Source organism: Delphinus delphis, chromosome 9, assembly GCF_949987515.2.
Source record: "Delphinus delphis chromosome 9, mDelDel1.2, whole genome shotgun sequence".
Taxonomy (NCBI): Eukaryota; Metazoa; Chordata; class Mammalia; order Artiodactyla; family Delphinidae; genus Delphinus; species Delphinus delphis.
In genome coordinates, this window is record NC_082691.1 from 46,672,472 (window position 1) to 46,692,886 (window position 20,415).

The window sequence follows — 20,415 nt, forward strand, 5'->3', positions numbered from 1 at the left end:
TGCTAATTTGATTTCAAATCAAGTCCAAAGTAAATGAAGAAGTCCTATCTCTCTCCTGTCAACTAATCCTCACAAGAGTATTAGCCAATCAAGGCTCACAGTATTGTCAGGAAAATATGCATTTTAATGGGGTTTCATGAAGTTCAAAAACTTTTGTTTTCAAAGGAATGACTATCTAATGGTGGAGTTTCAGGTGGTAGAGGAAATATGTCAGGTATTCAGGAACCCGTCCTTAACTTAGAACCATACTTTTTTAGTTGGTGTGTTAGTGTGCATGGAGAATAAGCTTCCTAAAGCTTTTACTTTTCAGTGAAAGAAAAACTTATAATAACATGCTATCCTTTTCTCACTCTAGATCCTAGATATTTGGAACTCTACAGCCAGGAAACTGTAGCGAATATGTGGTTCGATGGTATTATGACAAACAGGTCAACTCCTGTGCTCGCTTTTGGTTCAGTGGCTGTAAAGGCTCAGGAAATAGATTCAACAGTGAAAAGGAATGTGAAGAAATCTGCATTCAAGGATGAGCAAGTAAATCACCCTGTACTGAGTCAAATCTATGTCTCTATCTACAAGCCTAGGAAGAAGCTCTATAATTTCAATATTCACCCAATACAAATAAAACACCATATATGAGTGTATACTGAACACTGACAATTTATAAACATAGTCAAATCCTTACAACCACCCTAGGATGTAGGTATTATTAATTATTTTTACAGATGAAGACACTGAGGCTCTGAGAAGTTTAGGAACTTCTCAAACATCACCAAACTAAAAAGTGGAAGAGATGGGAGGGTCTGACCCAGGACTGTGTAACTTCAACACACATGTTCTATCTATTTCACAACCTGCAATGTTGTTCTGATTGCCATTAATTCCTTTGCATGTATTATGTCGGATGAAACCCCTGCCCCAGAACACCCCCACTCCCCCTGGTTCCCCCAATCCCTCACACCTGCCTCAGTTCCCCAAACCCCTAAAAGCCCTGCCTGTAGCAAAAGGTAGCTGGTGGGGAAGGAACTGGGTATGGACATTAGAAGTGATGGGAGTATGTTTGTGCAGAGATGGTGGTGAGGTAAGAAAGATATCCTGCCTGAGGGAAACCCAGCAAGATGGAGTGGTTCTGAGAGATGAGCGGCCGTGGGATAGGAGTGGGGTTGGTGAGGGTAGTTAGATTTTTGCCTCATTTGCCCTGAAAATGATTAAGAAACTAATCTGAATTAAAATTGCAACTCAGATTTATTAACAATTGTCATTCCCCACTCCTCCAACATATTTGGAAGAAAAGCCTTTATTGTATGTTTAAGCTATATATTTAAAACAAAAATTGTAATTTAGACAAAGGAACATTTTCTACCCTTCCTTTACAATGTGTAAAAGCAACTTTGAATTTTAGTGGGTTGGGATGGGAAGGCACTTGATGGCCGAGGACCACTTGAAGCCCACATGAACTCCTGAGCAGAGCGTTTTAAACATACAGTGTACACTAAAAAAAAAAATGAGCCACCAAATTGAAATAAACCCAACAGAGTAGTAGAGAACTTGCTCTGTCATTTTATGATATCCAGTTTGGGAAGATCACTAGTTCTGAGCTGAACTCAGGCAGCATTGGTATATATCATCTCACAACACACTTTCCTCTTCTTTCAGGCCTGTGACCCTCATTTGAGTTTGGGGGTACACAAAAGTGCACCCAAGGAAGGAGGAACTGGAATAACAGCCATCTTAGCAAAAACAATTTTGTATAGCTTAAATTTTTATTATGTAGTATTTGATACTACAAAATAATATATGCAATATACTTATAAATTTAAAAATATGATACCATGATGGATACCAGTGAACACATCACACGGAAAATGAACCAAACATAAGCAATTCTGTTGAAACTTCCTGTGAGCCCCTCCATCATCCCAACCCCCTGCTTTCTGCCAGAATAACCCATCTTGAATTTTGGTCTTACCATTTCAATTTGTTATTGGTTTTTATATGTAATTTTACATGTGAAACCACATAAATCTCTATGTATCTCTAAATAATACAGTGTCTCACTTATTTTAGAACTTTATAAAAATGGTGTCATACTCTGGTCTTCTGCAACTTGCTACTTTCATTCAATATTATAATTAATCCCTGTTTTACCATATCTAAATATATTCCTAAATAATTTATTATTTAGGTTTTTTTGAGCTTTAAAAAATTGGTTTCATGACGTGTAATTCGTTTTCACTTGATATATTATTACAATATAATTCAGACTTGTTCACTTTCACAGTTGTATAATACTGGTATGAATATATCATAACATATTCAACTATTACCTTGTCTATGCTAAATTGTTTCTAATTAATATTTTTCATCAGCTTTGCTATGAATGCTCTTACGTGTGGCTTTGGGTGCTCGTGTACCAGTGGTTTTCTAGGCTATATACCCAAAAGTGGAATTGGTGGGTTGCAGGATATGTAAACATTCAAAAATAGTACATCATACCAAATTTTTTCACCAAGTGTTCGAACCAGTTCATTATAAATTCACACCAGTTGTTGTATAAGCGTTCCCACTGCTTGACATTCTTTTTAACACAAAATTGTCAGACTTCTTCATTTTGTTAATCATGGATGTGAAATGGTATCTTGTTTCAATTTGCCTTTCTCTGGTAGCATCTGACCATATTTATTTACCATCTGTGCTGTTGCTTCTGTGAAATGTCTGTTTATAATTGGGGGAGATTTTCCTATTGGATTGTTTGCCTTTGCTTATTGAATTTCTGGAGTTCCTTATATATCCTGAATTTGAATTCTTTGCTCATTATTTGAGTTGCTAATATCTTTGTGGTTTGCCTTTTTACTTTACTCTTTTCTTTTCTTTTTTTAGTGAACAGAAGTTCTCAATTTTAATGCAAATTTACCCATCTTTTTTTTTGTGTGGCTAGCACCTTTTTTACTTGTTTATGCTGCTCAGACTTTCAGCCACCTTTCTTGGGCAGGAAACTCACCCAGGACAAAACCTGCTCTGGGTGCTGGGTGTACCTCTCTAGCTTCCCATCTTCATGCCTGGTAATTCCGATGAGCCTGTCAGCATGTTGGTGATTTCCAGGTGACTGTGTTTTCTTCATCTTTTTTAGTTGTCTCAGCATGAAAGTGGGTCTGAGCTACATAGATGGCCACTACTCCATTTTTTGTTGTTGTGGGATGGAGGGCTTTGGGTATTTTCTTATTTCCTGGAAGTCCAGCAATGCATTGAAAAGCCTGTATTGTCACCGTATGGTTGTTGGAAAGCAGAAAGACCCTTCAGAGTATCTAGCCTGCCATTTTGCAAAGAGCAGAAGTAGTTATGTTTGTTTTTCAAGCTTTTCACAATTTTTCCCATATAGAAAATTGATATGCAAACATATTGTAATGTTGACTTGGGTGTTCATCTCTTTGTCTGAAATGTTCTCTTCTTCCTTCATGTGACTGACCAAATCCTAATATTCCAAGGACAACTTGCAGGCCTCCTCCTTTGTGGTACTTCCTCATCTCTCTCAGTTGGGCCATGCTCAACTCTGAGGACACAAAACACTTGCCCTAATGCCTCCATTCTACCCTGATCACAGTCTAAGCTGCCTTGCACTTAGTGCAGAGCACCTGTGTTAGTTTTTTGTTTTGCTGCTTTAACAAATTGCCACAGGTTCAGCAGCTTAAAAAACACAAATGTATTATCAGTTCTGGAGGTCAAAGTCTGATGCAGGTCTCGAGAACTGGGCTAAAATCAAGGTGTCAGTGTTTCTTCTGGAGGATCTAGGGAAGAATCCGTTTCCTTACCTTTCCCAACTTCTAGAGGCTACCCACATTCATTCTTTGGTTCATGGTCCCTTCCTCTACCTTCAAAGCCAGCAACAGCTGGTTGGATTCTTCTCATGCTACCATCTCTCTGGTGCTCTGATTATAGCTGGGAAAGGGTCTCTGCTTTTAAGGACTAGTGTCATTTGATAAGGCCCACCTGGACAATCCAGACTACCCTCCCCATCTCAAGGTCCTTAACCTTAATCACACCTACAAAGCCCTTTTCCTATGTAAGGTTCTGGGGATTAGGGAATGGACACTGTTGCATCCATTATTCTGTTGATCACAGCATCTGTACCGCCTGCCTGTTCTCTGAACTTAGAAGCAAAGACATGCCTTGTTTATCTCTGTGTCCCTAGTTCCTGGCACATAGGAAGAACTCAATACATTAAAAAATATTAGAACTCACTTTATAAAATTCATTAGAGAAATAATTAACTCCTCGAAAGAGAGGAATAGAAAACGTTAAGAAAAAATCACACCAGTTTAAAAGAATAAGAGAGAAGTGATATGTCAATGAGTTAAAAACTATTACTCTCATCCACTTTGAGATTCAGGACACTCCTCCCCTCTTTTCCCACCATAATTAGCAAAACAAAGGGAAAAGTCAGAAGGAGTGTTGTCTGGCTAGATAAAGAATCAAAGAGGCTGAACTGAACAACCTGAGATTTTGGAAAAGAGAATGATGATTTATGTTTTCATTGTAATCTAGTTAAAAAGTTAATATGGAAATAACCCAAGTGCCCATCGACAGTTGAATGGATAAAGAAGATGTGATACATAAACACACACACACACACACACACACACACAGGAATATTACTCAGCCATAGAAAAAAAGGATGAAATATTGCCACTTGCAGCAACATGGATGGACCTAGAGAATATTATGCTTAGTGAAATAAGTCAAACAGAGAAAGACAAATACTGTATGATGTCACTTATATGTAGAATCTAAAAAAATAATACAAATGAATCTACATATACAGACTCAAGTAAAAAACAAACTTACGGTTACCAAAGGGGAGAGGGAGAGGGGGAGGGACAAATTAGGAGTCTGGGAGCAACAGATACAAATTACTATACATAAAATAGATAAGCAATAAGGATTTAATGTTTAGTACAGGGAATTATACCCAATATCTTGTAATAACATATACTAGAATATAATCTGAAAAAAAAAATCCAAAACTGAATCACTGCACTATACACCTGAAACTAACACAATATTGTAAATCATTTATACTTTTATTTTCAAAAAAACCAATAGAGATGGGGGAGATATACGACATTTTGTTTCTCCATTTTCAAATAAAAAAGGACAGACTATGTACACAACGTGCTTAAACCAAGAATGTGTATCGAGAGAAGTGTCCATTTTAAATTAAGACATTGAGAAATTTTTAGTATTTTATTAAGTACTAACGACGTTCAAGAATTTTAACAATGACAAACTTCCACTGAAATGTTAAAATATCTTAGACGATCATTTCTACCGTTTTCATTTAGTTGAAACCTCAGCTTTGCTGACTGCAAGAATTGCTCTCATGGGAGGTCTGAAGAGCATGCTGAATTTATAAAACGCCAAGTAGGTTTGGTGATTTTAGTCTTAATGTTTTGCCCACACACAACAAGAAGTAAACGAAAGAATGAGAGAAAGCCATTTGCATGTTACATGTAACGGAATCGTTACACATCACTAATAAACCAAGAGATCCTATAAGTAAAAAAGAATAAAAAGGAAAAAACAGGAAAATGATAGGGACTGGCAATTCAAAGGACATGGTCAATACACCTCTGAAGGGATGCTCAGGTTCATTAACTGTCAGAGAAGTGCATGCTAAGTAGGTCTGGGGTGAGGCTAGGCACCCATGGGTGATTCTGATGAGCTACCCTGGCTGAGAACCAGCAAGGGGACATCGGAATTATGCCAGTCTCAGGAGAGAGTCTACTATCTGAATTGGAATTTTAGATGTTCAATGATTTATGCCCTTTTTCTCTACTAAACTATAATTCAGTGTCTTGCGTGAACAGCCGTGCAAAGATGGATTAATGCTGTTGAAGTGTCCAAGAGCTTTTCCCCTCACTAAAATAAGACATGCTTTAGAATATGTGTGTGTCTGATCGTTAAAACAAGAATAGCTCCAAATCATATTTCACACATATGAACGGGATTTCAGATTTAAATATATATATCTGACTTGATTTCTAAAAGCATTCATTATTTCTTACCATTTTCATAAATTAGTATCTTTGAAAAATCATTCATTTAAGCCAATTCATTAAAAGTCACATCAAACTCTGAAAGTTAGGAAATTTTAAGCCCTGCCGTAATCAGGTTAAGAAAATATGGGCTCTTCGACTTGCCAAGGATCCTTAGATTCTTCTAGTACTATGTCTCCTCTATTCCTTATATCCTTTAGACAAATACTCTGACTGGGCATTCTTGAGGTGAGCATTTCTGACAAGACAATTTTCTCCTCCAGAGGCAGCCCATTGTTTAGGTAACACCAACTCCCACTGCTATAGTTGAGCTGGATGTCCCCTGTGGCTTCCATCCTAATAAACTCCTACCCTGACCTTGTGGAACCTTTCAGAATGGTTGTGTTATTTTAAGACAAGCCAATATGTCCTCATTCATTTGGGCTGCTTCAGCAGCTTCTCCTATTTCCATGGCTTTTTTTTACCACCCTACCCTCTAATTCTGAGCATGCCCTCTAGCTTGTGATGGGTGTTCTTGGTGCCTAGAGCAGGGGAGAGTAGCAAACCTATTAACACATCCCTGATTTTAAACAGTATTATGTTCCTGTGGAATAGAAAAAAACCTAAGGAACTGCCACATCAGTAGAAGACATGGGAAAATTTCCCTCTATCTTGGAAGCAAAGAAAAATAGGAATTACACAGTAGGAATTCTAAATAGTAAATCAGGACTTGTGGATTGCAAAGACAGCAAAATAAAGACTTCTTTCCCTATTTCTCTCTGAAATTGACTGAAGCTTCAATTTTATTTTTACTATCCTTCAAATTTGCCTTTAAAGTCTGCACTCACAGTTTCTTGACATTATTTTTAAGTACTAGTGGAATTCTCCAATTATTTTCTCCTTAGTGTATTAGTTGGTGTTACCTTAAATTTATCATTTGGCTGTTTTCCATCTCTTGCATCTTAATGAAGAGTGCTATGGTTTTGCTAGTTTCAGCAATTTGGGATTTTTCCCAAGTTGATTCTGTTATGAATACATCACTGCTCAGACTTGTTTTTGACTCTTTAAAACAAAACAGAGCATGTCCCTGATGGGAAAAAAATCAAAAACAAAACCCCAACAGACCTTGTTTCTATGTGATCATCTCATCTCTAGTCTTCCAAGAAATAAATATTGGAATTTGTGTAGACTTTCTTTGTGGTATATTACATACTTTGCTATTAAATAATATGGACAAATACAGTAAAATTGACTAAAATTGTGCCTATTCAAATTTTAGAGTGTTACTTGAGCTTTTCCCATACTGAAAGTTGAAGGCCAAGCCTATTAAATTTGCTTCGTACCACCCTCTGCCTTCACCACAAACCAGCAGTCCCTCTGTATTCCATTTCTCTGAATGGTGCAATCACTCAGCCGCTGACCTCATCTGGCCTCTGAGGAACACCCCAGACTCTTGCCTCTCCCTTATGCCCAATATGCAATTGCTCAGTGCATCTGGTCCTTCTTACTTCTCCCTGATCTTCTCCACTCTGAGTTTCTCATTGCTTCCAAACCAGCCTCCTCACCTCCATCTTATCCCTCACCTCTGATCTTTATCCCCACAGTGCTGCTGAGTTACAGAAAATGTGACCCAATCATTCTCCTCCTTAAAATGCTTTAGAGGCTCTCCGTCTTCTCCGAGGTACAGAGCAAACCTTTTAGCACAGAATTCGAGGTCCTCACCTCTGCTTACATTTCTCATTTATCTTCCTTGAGGTTCTTATACATATTCTTCAGTTCAGCTATACTCAACCATTTGCTACTTTCTGAGATCATCATTCCTTTCCCTTTGAAATATTCTCTCTTTGTGCCCTCCTTTCCTTTTTTTCTTCCTCCCTCCTTCTCTCTCTTCCTTTCTTCTTCACTTAGTATTATGGAACTCATTCTGTGTCAGTAGATGAAGAGCTACCTTAGACTTAAAATGCTTCACAGCAGTTCATTTTATTTAATCAACCCATCTTTCCTTGGCCTTTCAATGTTTCCAATCTTTTTTATTATGACCAAAGAAAAGCTTCACTGAATAGCCCTGTACACATTAGTCTTCTGTTTTGGGGGTACATATTAGTGTTTGTGTAAGTATATCTATACAATCTATTCATGAAGCAAAATTGTAAGAACAAAGAGAATGTACTTTTGATAGGCATGTCAAAGGACTTACTTTAAAGATTGTGCCAATTTACATTCCCCCAACTTATGAGTGTACCTGCTTTTTCCCTTTCTCACCATTATTGAGTCTTATCAGTTGTTTGATCTTTGTGATCCTCTGATGGTTGAAAATGGGATCTCACTTCAGTTTTAATGTGTATTTTTCTCTTATTTTTTCATTTCTTTATATTGCAAAATATTTGATATATTCAAAGGAATATATATTACATATAAGTAGGTTTTAAAGTAAAATTACATAAAAACCTGTGTATCTACCACCCAGCTGAAGAAATAGATCACTACCAATATCATTAAAGCCACCACTAAGTTTGTCCCCAGCAAGGCAACTTGAAAATAAGTGGTCATGGTGACTTGAGGTGCCCAAGAATATGCTATATGAGTCTCCAGAGATTACCATGGCCAGCAATGTGCTATACAGATCCTGAGATTATTATGTCCGATGATACCCTATGTGGATTCCAGAGGTTACTGTGTCCAAGGATATATCATGAATCTTCAGAGGTCACCCTTGAAAGCAGCTCAAAACAGGATAATCTGGGGGAGCCAATCCAGTCCTAATCCCAAATACCTGCTACAAATAATCCAAAGGTCTGTGCTAGAGCTCTGTGGGAGGCTAACTCAGTCCTTGTGGCTCATAGAGATGCCATGTCAAGTTCTAAATACCACCAGAAACCTCGCTCAGCTTTGATCTTCTCACCTGGTATTCTGCTTCCCTGCTGTCTGCCACTCAGTATGCCAAGTATTAAAACTGGGTGTAGTTATGGAGGTTATTCATTTAGGATTATGCCAAGAACCCAGGAATGCCTGAGAGTTACTCTAAACCCCAGCTCCCCACATCCACAAGAATACGTACAGAGAACAACAGCAAAGGACAGCAAATCTCCACATCATTTTCTATACTTGAGCCAAGTGCCAGGGCTGAGCTTTCTGGCAAGTACGACTGAACTGCACAGCATCTTTCGGTCCTAGGCTAGTTCATCCTAAATAGTTTCTAACCAAATGCCATCTAGCACATTCTTTAGTGCCTTGGGAAAGTAAGCAGAGAAAGACATTCTTCTATTCACTCACTCACTGATTCGCTCATTCATTCACACAATTACTCTCTACTGCGTGCCAGGCACTGTCTCTGCATTTATGAAGCTTATTTTCTAGTGGAGGACAGACTTAAGAGTCACGTAAATGTCCAACAGAAATTAATCTGTGAAATATATGATGTGCTCAGTACTATGAAAAAGGTCCATTGTGCCAGTAGAGCACGTAGTAGAGAAAACGCAGCAAGCGAGTGCAAGTCATCAATGCTATGGAAGATCGTGATTGTTTGTTTACAATTATCCTTTCTTTCTCTATCCTTGCCATGCTTGCTGTAGGTAGGGTGTACTTTCCTGCACATTTGACTCTGGGCTTGGTTATTGATTTGCTTTGGCCAATGGAATGTGCACAGATGTCAGGTATGCCATGACAGAGCAGAAGCTTTAAATGTGGTTGCATGCTTTGGCCCTGTGCCTCTTCCTCTGGACCTTCACCAAGAAACTAGCATGCCTCCACCTTTGGTCCCAGAATAAGAAGATGCATAGAGCTGAACGGAGGCCAGGCAAGCCCACTTGAACCAAACTAAGCTTGCTGAGCCCAGCAGAGCTGGAGCCATTGATAGCCCTCAAGTCATCTGGGCAAGAAATCAATGTTTATTGCCACCAGCCACTTAGATTTGGGATTGTGTGTTACCACTATAAAAGTTGACAGATACAAATCCCTACTCTCAGGCTTGCCTTGGCTGTCTATGGCAGGCTGTAGCCCCTGGCCTGGCTGACATGTGAGACAACAGAGAGGCTGTAGGAGATGGCTGGGCCTTTTCCCATGTAGGAAAAGGCTCTGACATGTCTACTGTTGCAGCTTCTTAGAAGACGAAAGAAAGAGAGAGATGGACAGTTTTGCTTCCAACTAAGATGGAGTAATATGGACCAGATTTATCCTCATTCTTGAAACAACTAAAAACAGACAACATTTAGGAAATGACACTTTGCAAAACATGTAAACCAGTCAAGGAAGGACAGTGGGCCCTGATAGGCAGGAAAGAAAATGAAGTGAGCCCTGCAATTGCCCCAGTCTACTGCTTTGGTAGCATTTCCAGGCCGCAGTGTGGAGAGAGGGAACCAAGGCAGGACCTGGCAGATTCCCTGGGATGAGGCCTAAGAGCTCAGAAAGACCAAGGCGGCTAGAATTCTGAGGATGAGGACAGAGATCTGGACAGGAGAGAAGTTCACAGGGTGCTAACTTGGGAGGTCTGTGGAGGGTTCCCCCTGAGTATTCAGCTAGGTACTGGTGAGTGAATGCACATGCGGAAACTACCCAAACCTAGGAACTGAGCCAACTGAAAAGATTAAATGTAACAGTGTCAGGTGCTAACTTTGGGCCGGGAGCAATCAATGCCTGTCATACCAGCCAGACTGGAAAACCTCAAGACTCACTCAGTGTTTGGTAAAGTACGTTCTGGACCATAAAATAAGTGCCAATAAATTTAAAAGAATTCAATTCATATAAAATATGTTCTTATCACAATGAAATTAAGTTATAAACCAATAGCAAACATATATTTGGAAAAACCTCAAATAGGTCCAAACTCTATAAACTACTTCTAGATCCATAGGTCAGTAAAGAAATCAAAGAGGAAAATTAGAAAGTATTTTGACCTGAATGAAAATAAATACACGGTGTAGCAAAATATGTGGCATGCTGGGGCTTCTCTGGTGGTGCAGTGGTTGAGAATCCGCCTGCCGATGCAGGGGACACGGGTTCGTGCTCTGGTCCGGGAAGATCCCACATGCCGTGGAGCAGCTGGGCCCGTGAGCCATGGCGGCTGAGCCTGCGCGTCCGGAGCCTTCGCTCCGCAACGGGAGAGGCTACAACAGTGAGAGGCCCGCGTACCGCAAAAAAAAAAAAAAAAAAGAATCCGCCTGCCAATGCAGGGGACATGGGTTTGAGCCCTGGTCCGGGAAGATCCCACATGCTGCAGAGGAGCTAAGCCCGTGTACCACAACTACTGAGCCTGCGCTCTAGAGCCCATGAGCCACAACTACTGAAGCCCGTGTGCCACAACTACTGAAGCCTGCGCGCCTAGAGCCTGCGCTCCGTAACAAGAGAAGCCACCGCAATGAGAAGCCCTCACATCGCAACGAAGAGTAGACCCCGCTCGCCGCAACTAGAGAAAGCCCGCGCACAGCAACGAAGACCCAAGGCAGCCAAAAAAAAAAATCTATTTTTTAAAAAAGAAAAAAAAATTTTTTAAATAAATAAATTGTTCTAAAAAAATTTTTTTTGTGGCATGCTACTAAAGCAGTATGTAGGGGAAAATTTGTAACACTAAATGACTATTAGAAGTCCCAAATCAATGACTTAAGCATCTAACTTAAGAAACTGGAAAGGAAGAGCAAATTAAACCTAAAATAAGTCAAAGAAATAATCATTACCAGAGTAGAAACTAATAAAATAGAAAGCAGAAAATAAATGGGTATATACTTATTTCAAAACTTAACAAACTGTATACTTTAAATAGTTTTAGTTTATCGTATGTCAATTATACCTCAATGAAGCTATTTAATCTTTTTAAAAGTATCTTGGAGTGGGGGAGGAAGGAAGGGAGAATGAACGAATGAGCTGACCCTTCCACAGCCTGAGTGAGAGAGATAGAGAACCTCTCCAGAGACTAGAAATCACTTATGTGCTTGGCATTTTAATAGTTTAATACAAATTTCCCCTGTCTAGAGGTAAATGTAGGCACTTTGGTGACCTGAGCGTGATTAATCAAATTAGCACCCCTTATTATTAAGGGGAGGAGCTGGGGTTTAAGATGTAGCTCTTAACCACCCCTTACATTACTGAACCCATAAATGAGCTGGCATAGTTTTGGTTGTAATTTCAAGTCCTCTGAACCCCAGCCTTACTCCTGTTGTTCCTGTCTCTGTTTACAGCATCACCACATATCTTCACCTTCAGATCTCACCTTCCTTTCACATTCCATAAGTCACTGAGTCCTACAATTAAACCTCAAAAATCCTGTTCCATCATTCTCTCCCGACCTTATGCTCCACCCATTCTGCTTAATAATCCCAAATGTACTAGGTTGGGTTTGTTTTTGGTATTCAGCCTTTCGTCCTCACACCTGCTGCTTCCTCTGTCTCTTTTCTGCATGGCAGACTCTTACATGTTCTATAAGACTTAGTTTAAATATTGTATCTTTGATGAAGTCTTCCCCAACTTCCAAGAAAAATGGCCCCCTTTTGTCTGACCCCCAAATAATACTGCCCTAATGGCATCCACTAATGGCACAAGAAACACGATAACTGTAACCTGGGCAGTGAACTTGGACTCCTACACTGGTTTGGGCTTGAAGAAGTCACAGAAATGCTAGTGTAAAGTGGAAGAAGCAGGAAGAGAGAAGGACTGCTTACATCAGAGGCTGCAGTCCCATCTTTCTTGGGGACACCTAGACACTAAGAGCATTTTCAGAAACACAGCAATAAAACATGAAAAACAACCATTTTTCTTAGAATAGACATTAGTAGAAAAAAGAAATGTGTTCTGAGGATTTAGAAATCCGCCGTTATCAACGCTACCCATGTAGGAAAGAAATAATTAGCTTACTGAGGAATTCCCTGGTGGTCCGCTGGTTAGGACTCTGCGCTTCCACTGCAGGGGGCATGGGTTCGATCCCTGATCAGGGAACTAAGATCCTGCATGCCACGCCACACTGCGAAAAAAAAGAAAAGAAAGAAGAAGAAAAAATTAGCTTACTGACAGAGGGGCTTGTGTCATTGCAATGCGGAATATAACCAGGCGTTTTAAATGGGGGCTCGTGCAGCAGGGACAGGAGGAGACTGGCCATTTACTTTCACTGGCCAGTGTGGCCAAAAGCTAATTGAAAGCCCATGTACATTCTTTTTCGTTACTGTGGACGTTACAATTCATTGAAATAAATATCTATCACTGTGGGAGAAACAACCTGGTGTAAGAAATGGAAGCCAGGAGACAAGTTTCCTAGTTCAGCTCTACTAAAAATATTTGCAAGAGATTTATCTGGTTTGTTTGATAAAGAAAAACAATTTTAAATACCTTAAGATAATGATGCTTTTAAACTTAACTCTATAGATAATATTTATATTTCCACTATCAAAAGGCTCTGGCAAGTAATTTTTAAAGTGGCATTTAATCAGAGGAGCATGTCCAAACAAGAAGCAATGTCCCTTTTTCCCCGGCAGCCTTGATTCAGTTAATAATTAAATTTTTATTGAATGCTGACTATATTTAGAGTACTGAATTAGGTGTTGTTTGAACTGAAAAAGAAGTTAAAAAAAAATTGTACCCACATTGAGCCTACATACTAAAGGAGCACATTTAAGTCCACATGTTGACAGCAAATCAATTACAGTAACATTTCAGAAAACCCATCATTGTTAGGGAATGTTGGATGCTAGCTACCCAAATGAACTTTTCTTCTAAGGTAAACTTTTTTCACTCAATACCAAAAATTTATTCTAACTTAAAGAGAAAAACAATACTGGAGGTTTTTATGAAGTGTATATATTACCCATTAGTAAGGAAATCCAAAAAGGTTGCTATACTAGTTAAGAACCTTTATTTATAACTCCAAGGTTGACTTAACTGAATCATTTGAGAAATACCTTAGGGAGTCCTGGATGAACCAGACCTAGACTTTTCTTCTTAAGACTTACATCCTAACTGACATAAAGTTCATGTTTCTCATCCTAAATCTTAGCAGAAGTTTATCTTTTACTAGTTATTACCAAGTCTAATGACTTCATTTTACAAATGCCAGACTCAGTTCCTGGAGGTGGAATGATCTGCTCAGTCACTTAGCTAGTTACTTTAGCTAGTTAATCTGGTTAGTCCTACAGCTAGTTATACAGCAATGTTACTACTCAAAAACAGTTCTTCTAACTCCAAGGAATGTGTTGCTCTTGCTTTACCTGCCCCCGGCTGTTGCTCAGGGTGTCTAGAAACGGGGTAACTAAGCCTGTCAGGAGCCCTTCACACACGGCCCAGGCCCAAACGCTGCTCCAGTTCTGGACCAGTCTCAGGCTGCTGTCCATCCTGTGGTTGGTTAAGGCCTCAGAGTCGGATAGTGAAGAAACAGTCATCTCCAGCCTTCCTGGCTCTGAGTAATTCCTGGGTTACATGTATCCAGGAGGGTGGATGAGTTATGAGTTAGACATGTGGGTTTGGTCAAAACCGGGCAGTCCAGTTACCATAACAGAAACTCAACTTTTATTCTTTTCTGCACAGGGCATATAGGAATGCATTAGAGATATGAGTCAGACAGCAGTAGCAACTTGTGAAACTGCTGTGGACTATTCACAGAGTGCCTCTTAGGGTTGAGGTGAACCTGAAGAGCTGTTCAAAGGTGTCTTTAAATTTTAAATCTACACTTAATCAAACTCCTACCTCCCTTCTTCACAGTATCAGGTCCAAATAGGCCCTTTTTAGTCCTCTGGGAGCAGACTATATATCATTTAAGAGGGATCCAGTTTCATTGGGCTTAATACCTATTTTCATACATGATGCTGTAGGTATTGTTTTACCATTACCACTGACTCTTATTTGTAAAACACTGATTCCTCTTCACACTGATACCTCTTCACACTGATACCTTTCACAACGCAATTTCTTCTATTCGGCAGTAACTCCAGACCCCTTAAGAATTTGACTAGAGGTCCGCACTCCAACATTAGGGAAGAAAACTGATACATCTCAGATGGGAGCCCAAAGGTCTCAGTAGGTATTAATATAGTTGATGAGGGCGGGCAAGGGTGGTCCACCAAGTATTTCATATCTTCCACCAGGCTACAGAATGAGGGACCAAGAGCTTGCTTTGTTTGGGGTACGGTGGATGCTCCCTGAGAAGACATGTCCCGTAAGAGAAAAAGGGTGACCATACAGCAGACCAGGTTTAGTCTCCTGTGTGTCAAACTCATAACCAGTGTTCATCTCTGTTGGCAGTGCGGCTGGTCTTCAAGGGAGTCCAGAACTAATTGCACTGATCAACTCACTGCTCAGGGCACTGCCCAGCTCCTGGGTCTTTGTCACATAAAGGACAGTGACACAGAATCCAGGTCTCCTTACTCTCAACCCAGTGCCCTGTCCACACTGCCTCTTGTGCACTGTTCTACCATGTGTGGTTACTTCAGTGACCCCAACGAGAAGAGAATAAAATGACTCCTAACATATTAGAATGTCTGTTCAACATCATACATAGGCAATACACTGAAACACTTATTACACCCACCTTCTCATGGCAAAAGGACATTTATGTTTCTATGATGCATTTGGATTAAAAAAAAAATTATCCACGTGCCTTTCAATTGATTCCCTCACATCCCCTGCAATTATATATGAGCATAAGCTTAAGTCTTCTTTAATCCTTTTCAGAAAACAAAAAGCAAAACCAAAACACCACCAGCTTGGAATCCCTGCTTCCTCTTGTATCCTTTAGGAAAGAACTAACCTCTCTGAGTCATAATTTCCTTCCTCTCTCCATATACATGGAAATGATCTACCAACCATTTGGTGGCTTGTTTCCTAGCCTCATAAAGAGCAACAGAGTCATGGTTACTTCTGCCAAATCTGTTTCTTTGTAATCATATTACTAGTTAGACTCTTTCAGATAGCAAGGAAGAAGCTCATCAGTGTCGTTTACAGGATGGTATCCACAGGGAGGGCAGATGCTGAGGAATCCAACTCTCAGCCCAGTCTGTACCCATCTCAGCACTTCTGAGACTAGGTTGTCCAGAGAGCCAGGGGGAGAAGAGAAATCTTGTCAGTCAAGATACAGAAGCAGTGCTGGTTCAGATGTGTGGCGCTATCTACTCATCTATTTCAGTGGCTGTTTGAGCAATGTTTTTTGTTCAAGTTCAAGAAAGCATGAAGCAATTAGTGGTATTTAGAAAATGATTATGAACAAATGAGGCTGCTTTCATAAGCCACGAGTCCTCACACATTCTTTTTATATGTGTGACATGAAGGTCACAACTTAGATCTAATTTTCACACCTGCCTTGGAAACTCTGGAATATCGGGGCCAACTGTGAGTCCAATTTGCAGGAGGACATACTCATACTCCTGGGAGAAAAGGCAAAAGCAACCTCAGAGGTGATGGTCGGATTCCTGGGGGTGGGGTGACTCGACTGAGCAGAGGATGCATTCAAGGCTGTGCCCAAGTCTTCCTCAAAGAGAATCAAGGGGCAGTTAAGCAACTCGGGTATACCTGTAGGTTCTGTAGTGGCGGAGATGGGGAAGGACAAACCTGGCCAGAGGTCATTAGGAAAAGCTAAGGGTCAAAAGCTGGAAACACCATCCACAATGGTCATTATCAAGGATGACAGGTCCACAGAGTCTAGGGTTAGGATCACACTAGATCAGATTGAGAGCAGGACGGGAATAAGTGAGGGGAACGTGATAGTTGCTGAGTCCAGAGAGTTGGCTGTTAGCAGGAAAGCGTCAGGTGGCTTGGTTAGAGCCACTCAAAGAACCAGAGGCAGGACAGCCCAACAGCACTAACAGTGAAAGTTCTGCTCTATGTGACACTGGTAATAACCTTCAAATGCCCTCTGGCCTGGTTTCTAGGACATTCTGGCTAAGTGAAATGTCTCCAATCATGAGGCAAAATCCCCAGCACTCCCAATCCCCAGACAGTCTTCGTAGCAACTGGACAGCAAGTGGCAGTCACAAGAGGAGGGAAAATATGAATGTACAGGTGGTAGCAACTGTTGCTAGGCAGTCAATAAACAATGACAGGAATGTGGCTACATGCCACCAGTACAAAAAGACCCAACAGCCACTAAAATTGTAAGCAGCTCTTTGCAGGAAACTGCTCTCTGCAGGAAACCCCTTTCTTCATCACTTTAGCAGAGCTATATTGTAACTAACTTCTAACCAGGCACCCCCAGAAACCCCCATGTTCTACTCATCTCTGGCCCAAGCATACCTTTCAAATCTCTTGATCACACAATACTTTGCCTAACTTGTCGGTTCTTTTGTAGATCAAAGAAGTAGAAATGAAGAATAGGTAATTAACAGATGGATAGACCTCTTCCCTACCTTCCCCTTTGGTAATCTCCTGAACAAACTGTGTGACCAAACGGTGTGAAGAAGATAGCATCTATTCTTTTTAATGGCTAAGTAATATTCCATTGTATATATGTACTATACCTTCTTTGTCCATTCATCTGTCGATGGACATTTAGGTTGCTTCTATGTCTTGGCTATTGTAAACAGTGCTGCAGTGAACACTGGGGTGCACGTACCCTTTTGGACCATGTTTTTCTCAGCCATTAAAAAGAATGAAATAGGGACTTCCCTGGTGGTCCAGTGGTTAAGACTTCGCCTTCCAATACAGGGGGTGAGGGTTCAATCCCTGGTTGGGGAGCTAAGATCCCACATGCCTTGTGGCCAAAAAACCAAAACATAAAACCAGAAGCAATACTGTAACAAATTCAATGAAGACTTTAAAAATGGTCCACATAGAAAAAATATTTTTTAAAAAAAGAATGAAATAATGCCACTTGCAGCAACATGGATGGACCTAGAGATTGTCATACTGAGTGAAGTAGGTCAGACAGAGAAAGACCAATATCACATGGTATCACTTATATGAGGAATCTTAAAAAAAAAATGATACAAATGAACTTATTTACAAAACAGAAACAGACTCACAGACCTAGAGAAAAAATTTATGGTTATGGGGGGAAGGGTGGTGGGAAGGGATAGTTAGGGAGTTTGGGATTGACATGTACACACTGCTATATTTAAAATGGATAACCAGGGACTTCCCTGGTGGCACAGTTGTTAAGAATCTCCCTGCCAATGCAGGGACATGGGTTTGAGCCCTGGTCCAGGAAGATCCCACATGCTGCAGAGCAACAAAGCCTGTGTACCACAACTACTGAGCCCACGTGCCATAAGTACTGAAGTCTGCGTGCCTAGAGCCTGCACTCCACGAGAGAAGCCACCGCAATGAGAAGCCTGCGCACCGCAACGAAGAGTAGCCCCCGCTCACCGCAACTAGAGAAAGCCCGTGCGCAGCAACAAAGACACAATGCAGCCAAAAATAAATATAAATAAATAATTTAAAAAATAATAATAAAAGGCATATTTAGAGCTTACTATATAATAAATAAATAAATAAATAAATGAAATGGATAACCCACAAGGACCTACTGTAGATCACAGGGAACTCTGCTCAATATTATGCAACAGCCTAAATGGGAAAAGACTTTGAAAAAGATACATGTACATGTGTAACTGAATCACTTTGCTGTACACCTGAAACTAACTTAACATTGTTAATCAACTGCACTCCAATTTAAGGTAAAATGTTAAAAAAAAAAAAGAAGAAGACAGCACCTAGAGGAAAATCACGAGGAGTCGACGTGCCTGCATGCAGTGGGGGATGGTGACAACTCTGAGCCCCACCTCTCAGTGATTAACTGAGATGCGTCCCCTCCTTCCCTTTACAACTTTCATGGCCGAGCAGAATCTTTGCAGGTGGTTTCTGAGGGACACCGAGTCCGCCATCTCCCCAGATGGCCAGCATCCTGATTAAAGGCAACTTTCCTTTGTACCAACATTCATGAGTTTGGTTTTGTAAGCAGCAAGCATCAGGACCGAATCGGTAACAAAATGACACTTTGAGGAACTGGGTGGGATGAAGGCGGGGCCTGCATCCCCAAGCGTGGAATTCCTCCGTTTCCCGCAGTCTTCACTCTCTCCCCTCCAGCTCCAGCACACAGTGCCTTCTCCCAGGGCTGGCACGGTGGCCTTTGTTCATATAAATCCTACCCAGCCGCTCTCCTGCAAGGAATCACTCAGTGGGTTCTCACAACCCACATACCAGGGCCCGGCTGGCACCGACTCCCGCCTGCCTAGTGGAGACGTTCACGTTTCCTCCTGGTCACATCCCATGCCCTCCGGCCCACTGGCAGCCTTTCTGTCCCTCCACAGACAGAGTTCTTTCCCATCTCAGAGGATCTTTTCTGGCTGTTCCGCAACCTCGAAGGTTCTTCCTCCAGCCGTTTGCAAGGCTGATCCCGGCTTCATCTCCCAGGGCTCAGTTCACGTGACCTTCCCTGACCTCCCTGTGTAGTCGCCCTCCCCCCACCACTGCCTTTTTATTACCTTCGCCAACCTCCCCACAAGGTTTGTTTACTCGTATTATCTCTTCTAGGGGCACGGGCCTTGCCTGCTTTGCTCACTGTATCGCAGTGTCCTGTGCATAACAGGCGCTCCAATAAATTTGTCTAAGTTGAATGGATGGATGAAAGAATTCTCAGTTCGAGGGTGGGGAAAGGATGGGAGGAGAGGGACCATCAGGGCTATGCTTTGTTGAAGGCATTCTGAAGCATTACCACCTCACTCTTCATCCCTGGGACGGGGCCCATCCCTCTGTCTCTCTGGCTCTAGGCCCTTTTCTTATTATCTTATCCAATTGAGGGACCAGAAGAGGCAGCAACAGCTGGTGCAGGCTTTGAGCATAGAGGGAGCAGGTTCCATGTGAAGGGACTGGCAAGTGGTCTCTGACCCTAAAATATCCATTCCATCTACTTGCCGGTGCCATCTTTTTTTTTTTTTTAATTTAGTTGTAATTGACGTCCTGTGTGAAATTCTTCTATTAGCATTACAAGCTTGCCTGTCAGCTAAGACATTGCCTCCTGGGTCCTCCTTTTTTTCAAATGTAAACAGCTCTGGTAAGGGTAACACAAAAAGGTGGCCCAGCTCCGTGCTATTGAACACACAGAGCAGGATCCTGCCTGGGACTGAAGCAGAACCAGGGGGCTCCCCTTTGCCAGATATAGAAAGTCCCAAGGGGCCACCACTCCTACCCCTAACAACGTGAACAAGCCTGATGAGGTACAAAATCATCTTTAAAAACAAAACGCTTGAAGCAAGTGGTGAACAGAATCCAAGGGAAGCCCAAGGAAGCCCAGGGCTGCCAGTGAGACTGACGGAGGCCCCGCACTATTCCCCTCCCACACAAGCTGGCAGCCAGCTTTAAGGGCTTAGCCTCGTCTGGCTTGTCCGGGAGGCCTCCTCCTCCACAAGCGTTAAGAGTAACAAGGTTGGATCAGATAATAGCCCTGAACCTGCCCAACCTGCCTCACAGGGTAACTATGAAG

At 41.3% G+C, this 20,415-nt stretch overlaps 1 protein-coding gene across 1 annotated transcript in view; it reads right to left on the minus strand.

Moving 5' to 3' along the window:
* The window catches only part of C1GALT1 (core 1 synthase, glycoprotein-N-acetylgalactosamine 3-beta-galactosyltransferase 1), a 215,425-nt gene that overhangs the window by 109,026 nt on the left and 85,984 nt on the right, over positions 1-20,415 (minus strand). Inside the window, exon 9 of the mRNA XM_060020472.1 lies at positions 12,873-12,978. The gene's annotated coding sequence lies outside the window, so the exon portion shown is untranslated. The remainder of the gene's footprint in view (positions 1-12,872; positions 12,979-20,415) is intronic.